This window comes from Oncorhynchus tshawytscha, linkage group LG19 (genome assembly GCF_018296145.1).
Source record: "Oncorhynchus tshawytscha isolate Ot180627B linkage group LG19, Otsh_v2.0, whole genome shotgun sequence".
Classification (NCBI taxonomy): Eukaryota; Metazoa; Chordata; class Actinopteri; order Salmoniformes; family Salmonidae; genus Oncorhynchus; species Oncorhynchus tshawytscha.
In genome coordinates this window covers 54,008,187-54,022,810 of record NC_056447.1, presented here as the reverse complement: position 1 = coordinate 54,022,810, position 14,624 = coordinate 54,008,187, and positions in this window count along the sequence as shown.

Below are 14,624 nucleotides of genomic sequence, written 5' to 3'. Positions count from 1 at the left end.
GGATGGAGGTAGATGGAGGATGGAGGTAGATGGGGGAGGATGGAGGTAGATGAAGGAGGATGGAGGTAGATGGAGGAGGATGGAGGTAGATGGAGGATGGAGGTAGATGGAGGTAGATGGAGGATGGAGGTAGATGAAGGAGGATGGAGGTAGATGGAGGAGGATGGAGGTAGATGGAGGAGGATGGAGGATGGATGTAGATGATGGAGGTAGATGGAGGATGATGGAGGTAGATGGAGGATGGAGGTAGATGGAGGAGGATGGAGGTAGATGGAGGTAGATGGAGGAGGATGAAGGTAGATGGAGGATGGAGGGAGATGGAGGATGGAGGTAGATGGAGGGAGATGGAGGTAGATGGAGGAGGATGAAGGTAGATGGAGGGAGATGGAGGAGGATGGAGGTAGATGGAGGTGGATGGAGGAGGATGGATGAGGATGGAGGTAGATGGAGAGAGAGATGGAGGTAGATGGAGGAGGATGGAGGTAGATGGAGGTAGATGAAGGAGGATGGAGGTAGATGGATGGAGGATGGAGGTAGATGGAGAGAGATGGAGGTAGATGGAGAGAGATGGAGGTAGATGGAGGTAGATGGAGGAGGATGGAGGTAGATGGAGGTAGATAAAGGAGGATGGAGGTAGATGGAGGGAGGATGGAGGTAGATGGAGGTAAATGGAGAATGGAGGTAGATGGAGGATGGAGGTAGATGGAGGAGGATGGAGGTAGATGGAGGATGGAGGTAGATGGAGGTAGATAAAGGTAGATGGAGGTAGATGGAGGATGGAGGTAGATGGAGGAGGATGGAGGTAGATGGAGGTAGATGAAGGAGGATGGATGTAGATGGAGGTAGATGAAGGAGGATGGAGGTAGATGGAGGTAGATGAAGGAGGATGGAGGTAGATGGAGGTAGATGAAGGAGGATGGAGGTAGATGGAGGAGGATTGAGGTAGATGGAGGTAGATGAAGGAGGATTGAGGTAGATGGAGGTAGATGAAGGAGGATGGAGGTAGATGGAGGTAGATGAAGGAGGATGGAGGTAGATGGATGGAGGATGGAGGTAGATGGAGGAGGATGGAGGTAGATGGAGAGAGATGGAGGTAGATGGAGGTAGATGAAGGAGGATGGAGGTAGATGGAGGGAGGATGGAGGTAGATGGAGGTAGATGGAGAATGGAGGTAGATGGAGGATGGAGGTAGATGGAGGAGGATGGAGGTAGATGGAGGATGGAGGAGGATGGAGGTAGATGGAGGTGGATGGAGGTGGATGGATGAGGATGGAGATAGACGGAGAGAGATGGAGGTAGATGGAGGTAGATGGAGAGAGATGGAGGTAGATGGAGGTAGATGGAGGAGGATGGAGGTAGATGGAGGTAGAGGGAGGTAGATGAAGGAGGATGGAGGTAGATGGAGGATGGAGGTAGATGGAGGTAGATGGAGGAGGATGGAGGTAGATGGAGGTAGATGGAGGAGGATGGAGGTAGATGGAGGATGGAGGTAGATGGAGGGAGATGGAGGATGGAGGTAGATGGAGGTAGATGGAGGAGGATGGAGGTAGATGGAGGATGGAGGATGGAGGTAGATGGAGGTAGATGGAGGAGGATGGAGGTAGATGGAGGATGGAGGTAGATGGAGGTAGATGGAGGAGGATGGAGGTAGATGGAGGTAGATGGAGGAGGATGGAGGTAGATGGAGGTAGATGGAGGATGGAGGTAGATGGAGGGAGATGGAGGATGGAGGTAGATGGAGGTAGATGGAGGTAGATGGAGGTAGATTGAGGAGGATGGAGGTAGATGGAGGATGGAAGTAGATGGAGGTAGATGGAGGAGGATGGAGGTAGATGGAGGATGGAGGTAGATGGAGGATGGAGGTAGATGGAGGTAGATGAAGGAGTATGGAGGTAGATGAAGGAGGATGGAGGTAGATGGAGGTAGATGGAGGTAGATGAAGGAGGATGGAGGTAGATGGAGGTAGATGGAGGATGGAGGTAGATGGAGGAGGATGGAGGTAGATGGAGGAGGATGGAGGTAGATGGAGGATGGAGGTAGATGGAGGTGGATGGAGGAGATGGAGGTAGATGGAGGAGGATGGATATAGATGGAGGAGGATGGAGGTAGATGGAGAATGGAGGTAGATGGAGGTAGATGGAGGAGATGGAGGATGGAGGAGGATGGAGGTAGATGGAGGGAGATGGAGGATGGAGGTAGATGGAGGTAGATGGAGGTTTGATGGATGAGGATGGAGGTAGACGGAGAGAGATGGAGGTAGATGGAGGAGGATGGAGGTAGATGGAGGTAGATGAAGGAGGATGGAGGTAGATGGATGGAGGATGGAGGTAGATGGAGAGAGATGGAGGTAGATGGAGAGAGATGGAGGTAGATGGAGGTAGATGGAGGAGGATGGAGGTAGATGGAGGTAGAAAAAGGAGGTTGGAGGTAGATGGAGGGAGATGGAGGTAGATGGAGGTAAATGGAGAATGGAGGTAGATGGAGGATGGAGGAGGAGGATGGAGGTAGATGGAGGATGGAGGTAGATGGAGGTAGATAAAGGAGGATGGAGGTAGATGGAGGTAGATGGATGGAGGTAGATGGAGGAGGATGGAGGTAGATGGAGGAGGATGGAGGTAGATGGAGGTAGATGAAGGAGGATGGATGTAGATGGGGAGGTAGATGGAGGTAGATGAAGGAGGATGGAGGTAGATGGAGGTAGATGGAGGAGGATGGAGGTAGATGAAGGAGGATGGAGGTAGATGGAGGTAGATGAAGGAGGATGGAGGTAGATGGAGGTAGATGAAGGAGGATGGAGGTAGATGGAGGAGGATTGAGGTAGATGGAGGTAGATGAAGGAGGATGGAGGTAGATGGAGGTAGATGAAGGAGGTAGATGGAGGATGGAGGTAGATGGAGGAGGATGGAGGTAGATGGAGAGAGATGGAGGTAGATGGAGGTAGATGGAGGTAGATGGAGAATGGAGGTAGATGGAGGATGGAGGTAGATGGAGGTAGATGGAGGTGGATGGAGGAGGATGGATGAGGATGGAGGTAGACGGAGAGAGATGGAGGTAGATGGAGGTAGATGGAGAGAGATGGAGGTAGATGGAGGAGGATGGAGGTAGATGAAGGAGGATGGAGGTAGATGGATGGAGGATGGAGGTAGATGGAGAGAGATGGAGGTACATGGAGAGAGATGGAGGTAGATGGAGGTAGAGGGAGGTAGATGAAGGAGGATGGAGGTAGATGGAGGGAGGATGGAGGTAGATGGAGGTAGATGGAGAATGGAGGTAGATGGAGGATGGAGGTAAATGGAGGAGGATGGAGGTAGATGGAGGATGGAGATAGATGGAGGTAGATGGAGGATGGAGGTAGATGGAGGTAGATGGAGGTAGATGGAGGAAGATGGAGGTAGATGGAGGTAGATGAAGGAAGATGGATGTAGATGGAGGAGGATGGAGGTAGATGGAGGATGGAGGTAGATGGAGGTAGATGGAGGAGGATGGAGGAAGATGGAGGTAGATGGAGGTAGATGAAGGAGGATGTATGTAGATGGAGGTAGATGAAGGAGGATGGAGGTAGATGGATGTAGATGGAGGTAGATGGAGGTAGATGGAGGTAGATGGAGGAGGATGGAGGTAGATGGAGGTAGATGGAGGAGGATGGAGGTAGATGGAGGAGGATGGAGGTAGATGGAGGATGGAGGAGGATGGAGGTAGACAGAGGAGGATGGAGGTAGATGGAGGTAGATGAAGGAGGATGGAGGTAGATGGAGGAGGATGGATGAGGATGGAGGTAGATGGAGGATGGAGGTAGACAGAGGTAGATGGAGGGAGATGGAGGATGGAGGAGGATGGAGGTAGATGGAGGAGGATGGAGGTAGATGGAGGTAGATGAAGGAGGATGGAGGTAGATGGAGGAGGATGGATGAGGATGGAGGTAGATGGAAGGAGGATGGAGGTAGATGGAGGGAGGATGGAGGTAGATGGAGGATGGAGGTTCCTAGATGGAGGTAGACGGACTGTTCCTAGACCAGGTAGACAGAGGAGGATGGAGGTAGATGGACCAGATGATAACCCATGGAGGAGGATGGATGAGGATAACCCAGATGGAGGATGGACCAGTAGACCCCAGATGGAGGGAGATGGAGGATGGAGGAGGACCCAGGTAGATGGAGGAGGATGGAGGTAGATGGAGGTTAGATGAAGGAGGATGGAGGTAGATGGATGAGGATGGAGGTAGATGGAAGGAGGATGGAGGTAGATGGAGGGAGGATGGGGCAGCAGGGTAGCTAGTGGTTAGAGCGTTGGACTAGTAACCGGAAGGTTGCAAGTTCAAACCCCTGCGCTGTCGTTCTGCCCCTGAACAGTTAACCACTGTTCCTAGACCAGTTAACCCACTGTTTCTAGACCAGTTAACCCACTGTTTCCTAGACCAGTTAACCCACTGATTCTTAGACCAGTTAACCCACTGTTCCTAGACCAGTTAACCCACTGTTCCTAGACCAGTTAACCCACTGTTTCTAGACCAGTTAACCCACTGTTCCTAGACCAGTTAACCCACTGTTCCTAGACCAGTTAACCCACTGTTTCTAGGCCGTCATTGAAAATAAGAATGAGTTAAATAAAGGTAAAATAAAATAAAACATTTAAATGGAGGTGGATGGATGGAGGTTGCCATTGTTAAGGCCATAGAGATACTCATTCAGTAGATGCTGTCCCATCTTTATGGTGGAGACTGACAGAATGAATGATCTCACCAGACAGAGACACTATTTCAGAGTCCAGGCTATATTCAGGCTCTGATCTAGTCTGGTCTGGGTCTCCGTAAGGGGATCCAGATGCTGTATCCTACCCTGCGCCCCCCTGCGCCCAGAAAGAGACACTGTGGCAAGGCGAGACTGCACGACTTCCCTGGGTCTCATCTTGGAGGGGATCCAGGAGGTGTCTCCTGCCCTGCTCGCCAAGCCCAGAAAGAGGCACTGTGACATGGACAGACTGCACCGCATCCCTGGGTCTCCTCCCTCCTCCTGGAGCCGTGGAGAGGGCAGGCATGACGTATGGTGCATGTCCCACGGGCACTGTCTGATGCCCCCTGACAGAATGAGGCTGCAAGGGGGAGTGTGTGTTTCTGTGTGTGTCTGCGTTTGTGTTTTGATGGCGTGTTGGGGCATTAGGGGTTGTGTGTGCAATCACATACTTTCTTTAATGAGGTAGCATGTGGTAAGAGATGCTGTGTGTGTGATTGAAGTGTGGGCTGGTGAAATGAGTGTGTGTGTGTGTGTGTGTGTGTGTGTGTGTGTGTGTGTGTGTGTGTGTGTGTGTGTGTGTGTGTGTGTGTGCGTGTGCGTGTGCGTGTGTGTGTGTGTGTGTGTGTGTGCGTGCGTGCGTGCGTGCGTGCGCGCGCGCGTGCATGTGCGTGCGTGCGTGCGTTCGTGTGTGTGCCTAGAAGGGTGGTTAGATGTATGTAGATATTACAGTGTGGACATCAATGCTAGGATTTTATATTCTGCTTATAGTGTTCAGTAGGACTGATAACCTAGTTGTCATTTCTGTTAAAAACTATTTTCTCAGGTTTAAAATTTCCACTGCACCGACAGAAAGACAATTGTCAAAGTTGAATGCTTTATACCTTGTTATAAGTATGTATGAGCTGGTATAATGTCTCATAAGACTTATCATATCTTAGGCCTATGTCTCTCTATAGATTAACATTGAAACGGAGTAAACTTGGCGCTACCCATCCCTGTCGCGGGATCATTTTCGTCAACAACGCTGAATAGCATAGCGCCACAGTCATATAATATTACTAGAAAATATTCATATTCATGAAATCACAAGTGAAATATAGTGAAACACAGCTTAGCCTTTTGTTAATCACCCTGTCATCTCAGTGTTTGAAATTATGCTTTACAGCCAAAGCAAGACAAGCGTTTGTGTAAATTTATCGATAGCCTAGCATAGCATTATGCCTAGCTAGCAGCAGGCAACCTGGTCACGAAAATCGGAAAAGCAATGAAATTAAATCGTTTACCTCACGAGACTCCCAGTTAGATAGCAAATGTTCCTTTTTTCCAAAAATATTATTTTTGGAGATGAAATAACTGTTCACGTCTGGCTGAGAATTATAGAATATAAGCTATTTAGGCAAGACTATAAATTATCGATGCTAGACTATAAGCTATTTAGGCAAAACAATAAGCTAATTAGGCTAGACTAATCTAGGATAGATGATAAACTTTCTAGGCTAGACGATAAATTATCTAGGCTAGACTATAAACTATCTAGGCTAGATTATAAGGTATCTAGGCTAGACTATAGGCAAGCTAGGCTAGACTATAAGATATCTGGGCTAGGCTATAAACTGTCTAGGCTAGATTAGAAGCTATCTAGGCTAGACTATAAACTATCTCGGCTAGACTATAGGCTATCCAGGCTAGACTATTGGCTATCTGGGCTAGACTTTTGGCTACCTAGGCTAGACTATTGGCTATCTAGGCTTGAATATAAACTATCTAGGCTACACTGTTGGCTATCTAGGCTAGACTATAAGCTATCAAGTCTAAATACACAGTATCTAGGCTAGACTATAAGATATCTGGGCTAGGCTATAAACTGTCTAGGCTAGACTATAAACTATCTAGGCAAGATTATAAACTATCTAGGCTTGACTATAAGCTATCTAGGCTACGCTATTGGCTATCTAGGCTAGACTATAAGCTATCTAGGCAATACTATAAGCTATCTAGGTAAGACTATAAGCTATCTAGGCAATACCATAAACTATCTAGGCTAGACTATAAGCCAACTAGGATACACTATTGGCTATCTAGGCTAGACTATAAGCTATCTAGGCAATACTTTAAGCTATCTAGGCTAAACTATAAGCTATCAAGGTAAACTATAAACTATCTAGGCTAGACTGTAGTCAATCTAGGATAGATTATAAAATATCTCGGCTAGACTATAAGTTATCTAGGCTAGACCATAAACTATCTAGGCTAGATTATAAAGTATCTAGGCTAGACTGTAGGTTATCTAGGCTAGATTATAAACTATCTAGGCTAGTTTATAAGATATCTAGGCTAGACTATAAGATATCTAGGTTAAAATATAAACTATTTAGGCTAGACTATAAGATATCTAGGTTAAAATATAAACTATTTAGGCTAGAGTATAAGCAATCTAGGCTAGACTATAGGCTAGACTATAGACTGTACTCTATCTAGCCTAGACTATAAACTATCTTGGCTAGACTATTTGCTCTCAGGCTAGACTATAAAATAACCAGGCTAGAATATAAACTATCTAATCTAGATTATAGGCTATCTAGGCTAGACTATAAACTATGTAGGCTAGACTAAAAACTATCTAGACTAGATTATAAACTATCTAGTCTAAACTATAAACTATCTAGGCTAGACTATAGGCAATCTAGGCTAGACTATTGGCTATCTAGGCTAGAATATAAGCTATATAGGTTAGACTATAAACTAATTAGGCTAGATTATAAGATATCTAGGATAGACTATAAACTATCTAGGCTAGAATTTAAACTATGTAGGCTAGACAATAAGCTATCTAGGCTAGACTACATATTATATTGGCTAGACTATAAGCTTCGTAGGCAATATTATAAGATATCTAGGCTAGACTATAAAATATCTTAAAGACTATAAAATATCTAGGCTAGACTATAAGCTATCTAGGCTAGACTACAAACTATCTACGCTAGACTATAAACTAAATAGGCTAGAATATAAGCAATGTAGGCTAGACTATAAACTATCCAGGCTAGACTATAAACTATCTAGGCTAGACAATAAGCTATCTAGGCTAGACTATAAGCTATCTAGGTTAAACTATAAGCTTTCTAGGCAATACTATAAACAATCTAGGCTAGACTACAAAATATATAGGCAAGACTATAAGATATCTAGGCTAGACTATAAACTATCTAGGCTAGACTATAGGCTATCTAGGCTAGATTGTAAGATATCTAGGCTAGACTATAAGCTATCTAGGCTAGTATATAAAATATCTAGGGTAGATTATAACATCTCTAGGCTAAACTATGAGCTATCTAGGCTAGACAATAAACTAACTAGGCTAGACTATAGGCAATCTAGGCAAGACTATAAACTATCTAGACTAGACTATAAGCTTTCTAGGCTAGACTATAACCTATCTAGGTTAGACTACAAGCTATCTACGCTAGACTATAAACTATCTAGACTAGACTATAAGCTTTCTAGGCTAGACTATAACCTATCTAGGTTAGACTACAAGCTATCTACGCTAGACTATAAACTAAATAGGCAAGACTATAAGGTATCTAGGCTAGACTATAAGCTATCTAGGCTAAACTATAGGCTATCTAGGCTAGATTGTAAGATATGTAGACTAGACTATAAGCTATCGAGGCTAGTATATAAAATATCTAGGATAGATAATAACATTTCTAGTCTAAACTATGAGCTATATAGGCTAGACAATAAACTAACTAGGCTAGACTATAGGCAATCTAGGCAAGACTATAAGCTATCTAGACTAGACTATAAGCTATCTAGGCTAGACTATAACCTATCTAGGCTAGACTATAACCTATCTAGGTTAGACTATAAGCTATCTAGGTTAAACTAAAAGCTATCTAGGCTACACTTTAAGCTAACTAGGCAAAACTATAAGCTATCTAGGGTAGAATATAAACTATCTAGGCTAGACGATAAGCTATCTAGGCTAGACAATAAACTATCTAGGTTAAACTATAAGCTATCAAGGCTAGATTATAAACCATCTAGGCTAAACTATAAACTATTTAGGCTAGACTATAAGATATCTAGGCTAGACTATTGGCAATCTAGGCTAGACTATTGGCTATCTAGGCTAGAATATAAGCTACATAGGTTAGGCTCTAAACTAATTAGGCTCGAGTATAAGATATCTAGGCTAGACTATGAACTATTTAGGCTAGAATATCAGCTATGTAGGCTAGACTATATATTATCTAGGCTAGACAATTAGCTTTCTAGGCAATACTATAAGCTATCTAGGCTAGACTATAAGCTATCTCGAATAGAATACAAACTATCTAGGCTAGACAATAAAGTAATTAGGTTAGACTATACGATATCTAAGATAGACGATAAGCTCTCTCGGCTAGACTATAGACTATCTAGGCTAGATTATAAAATATCTAGGCTAGACAATAAAGTAATTAGGCTAGACTATAAGGTCTATAGGCTAAACTATTGGCTATCTAGGCTAGATTATAAGATATCTAGGCTAGACTAAAGATATCTAGGCTAGTCTATAAAATATCTAGGCTAGACTATAAACTATCTAGGCTAGACTATAAACTATCTAGGCAATACTATAAGGTATCTAGGTTGGACTATAAGCTATCTAGGCAAGACTATAAGCTATCTAGGCTAGACTTTCAGCTATCTAGGCTAGACTATAAACCCTCTAGGCTAGACAATAGGCTATCTAGGCTAGATTATAAGAATTCTAGGCTAGACTATAAAATATCTAGGCTAGTCTACAAACTATCTAGGCTAGATTATAACATATCTAGGATAGACTATAAACTATCTAGGCTAGATTATAAACTATCTAGTCTAAACTATAAGCTATCTAGGCTAGACTATAAGCTATCTAGGCTAGACCATAGGCTATCTAGGCTAGATTGTAAGATATCTAGGCTAGACTATAAGCTATCTAGGCTAGTATATAAAATATCTAGGATATATTGTAACTTTTCTAGGCTAAACTATGAGCTATCTAGGCTAGACTGTAAACTAACTAGGCTAGACTATAAGCTATCTAGGCTAGACTATAACCTATCTAGGCTAGACTATAAGCTATCTAGGCTAGACTATAAACTATCTAGTCTAGCCTAGGCTACACTATAAACTATCGAGGCTAGAATATAAGCTATCTGGGCTAGAATATAAGCTATCTAGGTTAGACTATAAACTATCCAGGCTAGACTATAAGCTATCTAGGCTAGACTATTTGCTATCTAGGTTAAACTATACACTATCTAGGCAAGACTGTAGTCTATCTAGGCTAGATTATAAACTATCTAGGCTAGACTATAAGCTATCTAGGTTAAACTATAAACTGTCTAGGCTAGACTATTGGCTTTCTAGGCTAGACTATAAGCTATCTCGGCTAGACTATCAGCTATCTAGGCTACAAGTTATCTAGGCTAGACTATAAGCTATCTAGGCTACACTATAAGCAATCTAGGCTAGACTGTAAGCTAATTAGGTAGACTATATATTAACTAGGCTAGACTATAAACTATCTAGGCAATACTATAAGCTGTCTAGGCTATACTATAAACTATCTAGGTTAGACTATAAGCTATCTAGGCTAGACGATAAACTATCTAGGCTACACTATAAGCTATCTAGGCAAGACTATAAACTATCTAGACTAGACTATAAGCTATCTAGGCAAGACTATAAGCAATCTAGACTAGACTATAAGCTATCTAGGTTAGACTATAAGCTATCTAGGTTAAACTAATAGCTATCTAGGCTATACTTTAAGCTAACTAGGCAAGACTATAAGCTATCTAGGTAGAATATAAACTATCTAGGCTAGACGATAAGCTATCTAGGCTAGACAATAAGCTATCTAGGTTAAACTATAAGCTATCAAGGCTAGATTATAAACCATCTAGGCTAAACTATAAACTATCTAGGCTAGACTATAGGCAATCTAAGACTATTGGCTATCTAGGCTAGAATATAAGCTACATAGGTTAGGCTATAAACTAATTAGGCTCGATTATAAGATATCTAGGCTAGACTATAAACTATCTAGGCTAGAATATCAGCTATGTAGGCTAGACTATATATTATCTAGGCTAGACAATTAGCTTTCTAGGCAATACTATAAGCTATCTAGGCTAGACTATAAGCTATCTCGAATAGAATACAAACTATCTAGGCTAGACAATAAAGTAATTAGGTTAGACTATACGATATCTAAGATAGACTATAAGCTCTCTAGGCTAGTCTATAAACTATCTAGGCTAGATTATAAAATATCTAGGCTAGACTATAAGATATCTAGGCTAGTCTATAAACTATCTAGGATAGATTACAAACTATCTAGGCTAGACTATAAATTATCTAGGTTAGACTATAAGCTATCTAGGCAAGACTATAAGCTATCTAGGCTAGACTTTCAGCTATCTAGGCTACATTATAAGCAATCTAGGCTAGACTATAAACTCTCTAGGCTAGACTATAAGCTATCTAGGCTAGACTATAAACTATCTAGGTTAAATTATAAGATATCTAGGCTACACTATAAACTATCGAGGCTAGAATATAAGCTATCTGGGCTAGAATATAAGCTATCTAGGTTAGACTATAAACTATCCAGGCTAGACTATAAGCTATCTAGGCTAGACTATTTGCTATCTAGGTTAAACTATACACTATCTAGGCAAGACTGTAGTCTATCTAGGCTAGATTATAAACTATCTAGGCTAGACTATAAGCTATCTAGGTTAAACTATAAACTGTCTAGGCTAGACGATTGGCTTTCTAGGCTAGACTATAAGCTATCTCGGCTAGACTATCAGCTATCTAGGCTACAAGTTATCTAGGCTAGACTATAAGCTATCTAGGCTACACTATAAGCAATCTAGGCTAGACTGTAAGCTAATTAGGGTAGACTATATATTAACTAGGCTAGACTATAAACTATCTAGGCAATACTATAAGCTGTCTAGGCTATACTATAAACTATCTAGGTTAGACTATAAGCTATCTAGGCTAGACGATAAACTATCTAGGCTACACTATAAGCTATCTAGGCAAGACTATAAACTATCTAGACTAGACTATAAGCTATCTAGGCAAGACTATAAGCAATCTAGACTAGACTATAAGCTATCTAGGTTAGACTATAAGCTATCTAGGTTAAACTAATAGCTATCTAGGCTATACTTTAAGCTAACTAGGCAAGACTATAAGCTATCTAGGGTAGAATATAAACTATCTAGGCTAGACGATAAACTATCTAGGCTAGACAATAAGCTATCTAGGTTAAACTATAAGCTATCAAGGCTAGATTATAAACCATCTAGGCTAAACTATAAACTATCTAGGCTAGACTATAGGCAATCTAGGCTAGACTATTGGCTATCTAGGCTAGAATATAAGCTACATAGGTTAGGCTATAAACTAATTAGGCTCGATTATAAGATATCTAGGCTAGACTATAAACTATCTAGGCTAGAATATCAGCTATGTAGGCTAGACTATATATTATCTAGGCTAGACAATTAGCTTTCTAGGCAATACTATAAGCTATCTAGGCTAGACTATAAGCTATCTCGAATAGAATACAAACTATCTAGGCTAGACAATAAAGTAATTAGGTTAGACTATACGATATCTAAGATAGACTATAAGCTCTCTCGGCTAGACTATAGACTATCTAGGCTAGATTATAAAATATCTAGGCTAGACTATAAGATATCTAGGCTAGTCTATAAACTATCTAGGCTAGATTATAAAATATCTAGGCTAGACTATAAGATATCTAGGCTAGTCTATAAACTATCTAGGCTAGACTATAAATTATCTAGGTTAGACTATAAGCTATCTAGGCAAGACTATAAGCTATCTAGGCTAGACTATAAATTATCTAGGTTAGACTATAAGCTATCTAGGCAAGACTATAAGCTATCTAGGCTAGACTTTCAGCTATCTAGGCTACATTATAAGCAATCTAGGCTAGACTATAAACTCTCTAGGCTAGACAATAGGCTAGGCTAGGCTAGATTATAAGATTTCTAGGCTAGACTATAAACTATCTAGGCTAGATTATAAAATATCTAGGCTAGACTATAAACTATCTAGGCTAGATTATAAACTATCTAGTCTAAACTATAAGCTATCTAGGCTAGACTATAAACTATCTAGGCTAGACTATAAACTATCTAGGCTAGACTATAGGCTATCTAGGCTAGATTGTAAAATATCTAGGCTAGACTATAAGCTATCTAGGCTAGTATATAAAATATCTAGGATATATTGTAACTTTTCTAGGCTAAACTATGAGCTATCTAGGCTAGACTATAAACTAACTAGGCTAGACTATAAGCTATCTAGGCTAGACTATAACCTATCTAGGCTAGACTATAAACTATCTAGGCTAGACTATAAACTATCTAGGTTAAATTATAAGATATCTAGGCTACACTATAAACTATCTAGGCTAGAATATAAGCTATCTGGGCTAGAATATAAGCTATCTAGGTTAAACTATACACTATCTAGGCAAGACTGTAGTCTATCTAGGCTAGATTATAAACTATCTAGGCAAGACTGTAGTCTATCTAGGCTAGATTATAAACTATCTAGGCTAGACTATAAGCTATCTAGGTTAAACTATAAACTGTCTAGGCTAGACTATTGGCTTTCTAGGCTAGACTATAAGCTATCTAGGCTAGACTATCAGCTATCTAGGCTACAAGTTATCTAGGCTAGACTATAAGCTATCTAGGCTACACTATAAGCAATCTAGGCTAGACTGTAAGCTAATTAGGCTAGACTATATATTAACTAGGCTAGACTATAAACTATCTAGGCAATACTATAAGCTGTCTAGGCTATACTATAAACTATCTAGGTTAGACTATAAGCTATCTAGGCTAGACGATAAACTATCTAGGCTACACTATAAGCTAGGTTAAACTATAAACTGTCTAGGCTAGACTATTGGCTTTCTAGGCTAGACTATAAGCTATCTAGGCTAGACTATCAGCTATCTAGGCTACAAGTTATCTAGGCTAGACTATAAGCTATCTAGGCTACACTATAAGCAATCTAGGCTAGACTGTAAGCTAATTAGGCTAGACTATATATTAACTAGGCTAGACTATAAACTATCTAGGCAATACTATAAGCTGTCTAGGCTATACTATAAACTATCTAGGTTAGACTATAAGCTATCTAGGCTAGACGATAAACTATCTAGGCTACACTATAAGCTATCTAGGCAAGACTATAAGCTATCTAGGCTAGACTATAAACTATCTAGGCTAGATTATAAAATATCTCGGCTAGACTATAAACTATCTAGGCTAGACTATAAATTGTCTAGGCCAGACTATAAACTATCTAGGCAATATAATTTCCTATCTAGGCTAGACTATAAGCTATCTAGGCTAGACTATAAGCTATCTAGACTAGACTATAAGCTATCTAGGCTAGACTTTAAGCTATCTAGGCTAGACTATAAGCTATCTAGGCTAGACTATAGACTATCTATGCTATGACTTTTTACTGTTCACTTCAAACACAGCCCAAATTAAAGAATGGCCCTGCCTGTTATTGACAGCGTGGTCACTGGCTGTGACTGAGTAAACACAGAGTTTACACCTCTATTGTTTACACCTCTAATGAACAGGGCTATACATCTCAGGAACCATGGAGGCAGCAACCCTAATTGCACCAGATTCCCTATATAATGCACTGCTTTAGAGAAGGACTCTGGACAAAACGAGTGCACTACATACAGTACATAGGGAATATAGTGAAATTCAGGACAAAACTTTACACACTGCTGTGTTTCCTCTCAGGATTAATGTGATCAGTCACTGATTGGCTGAA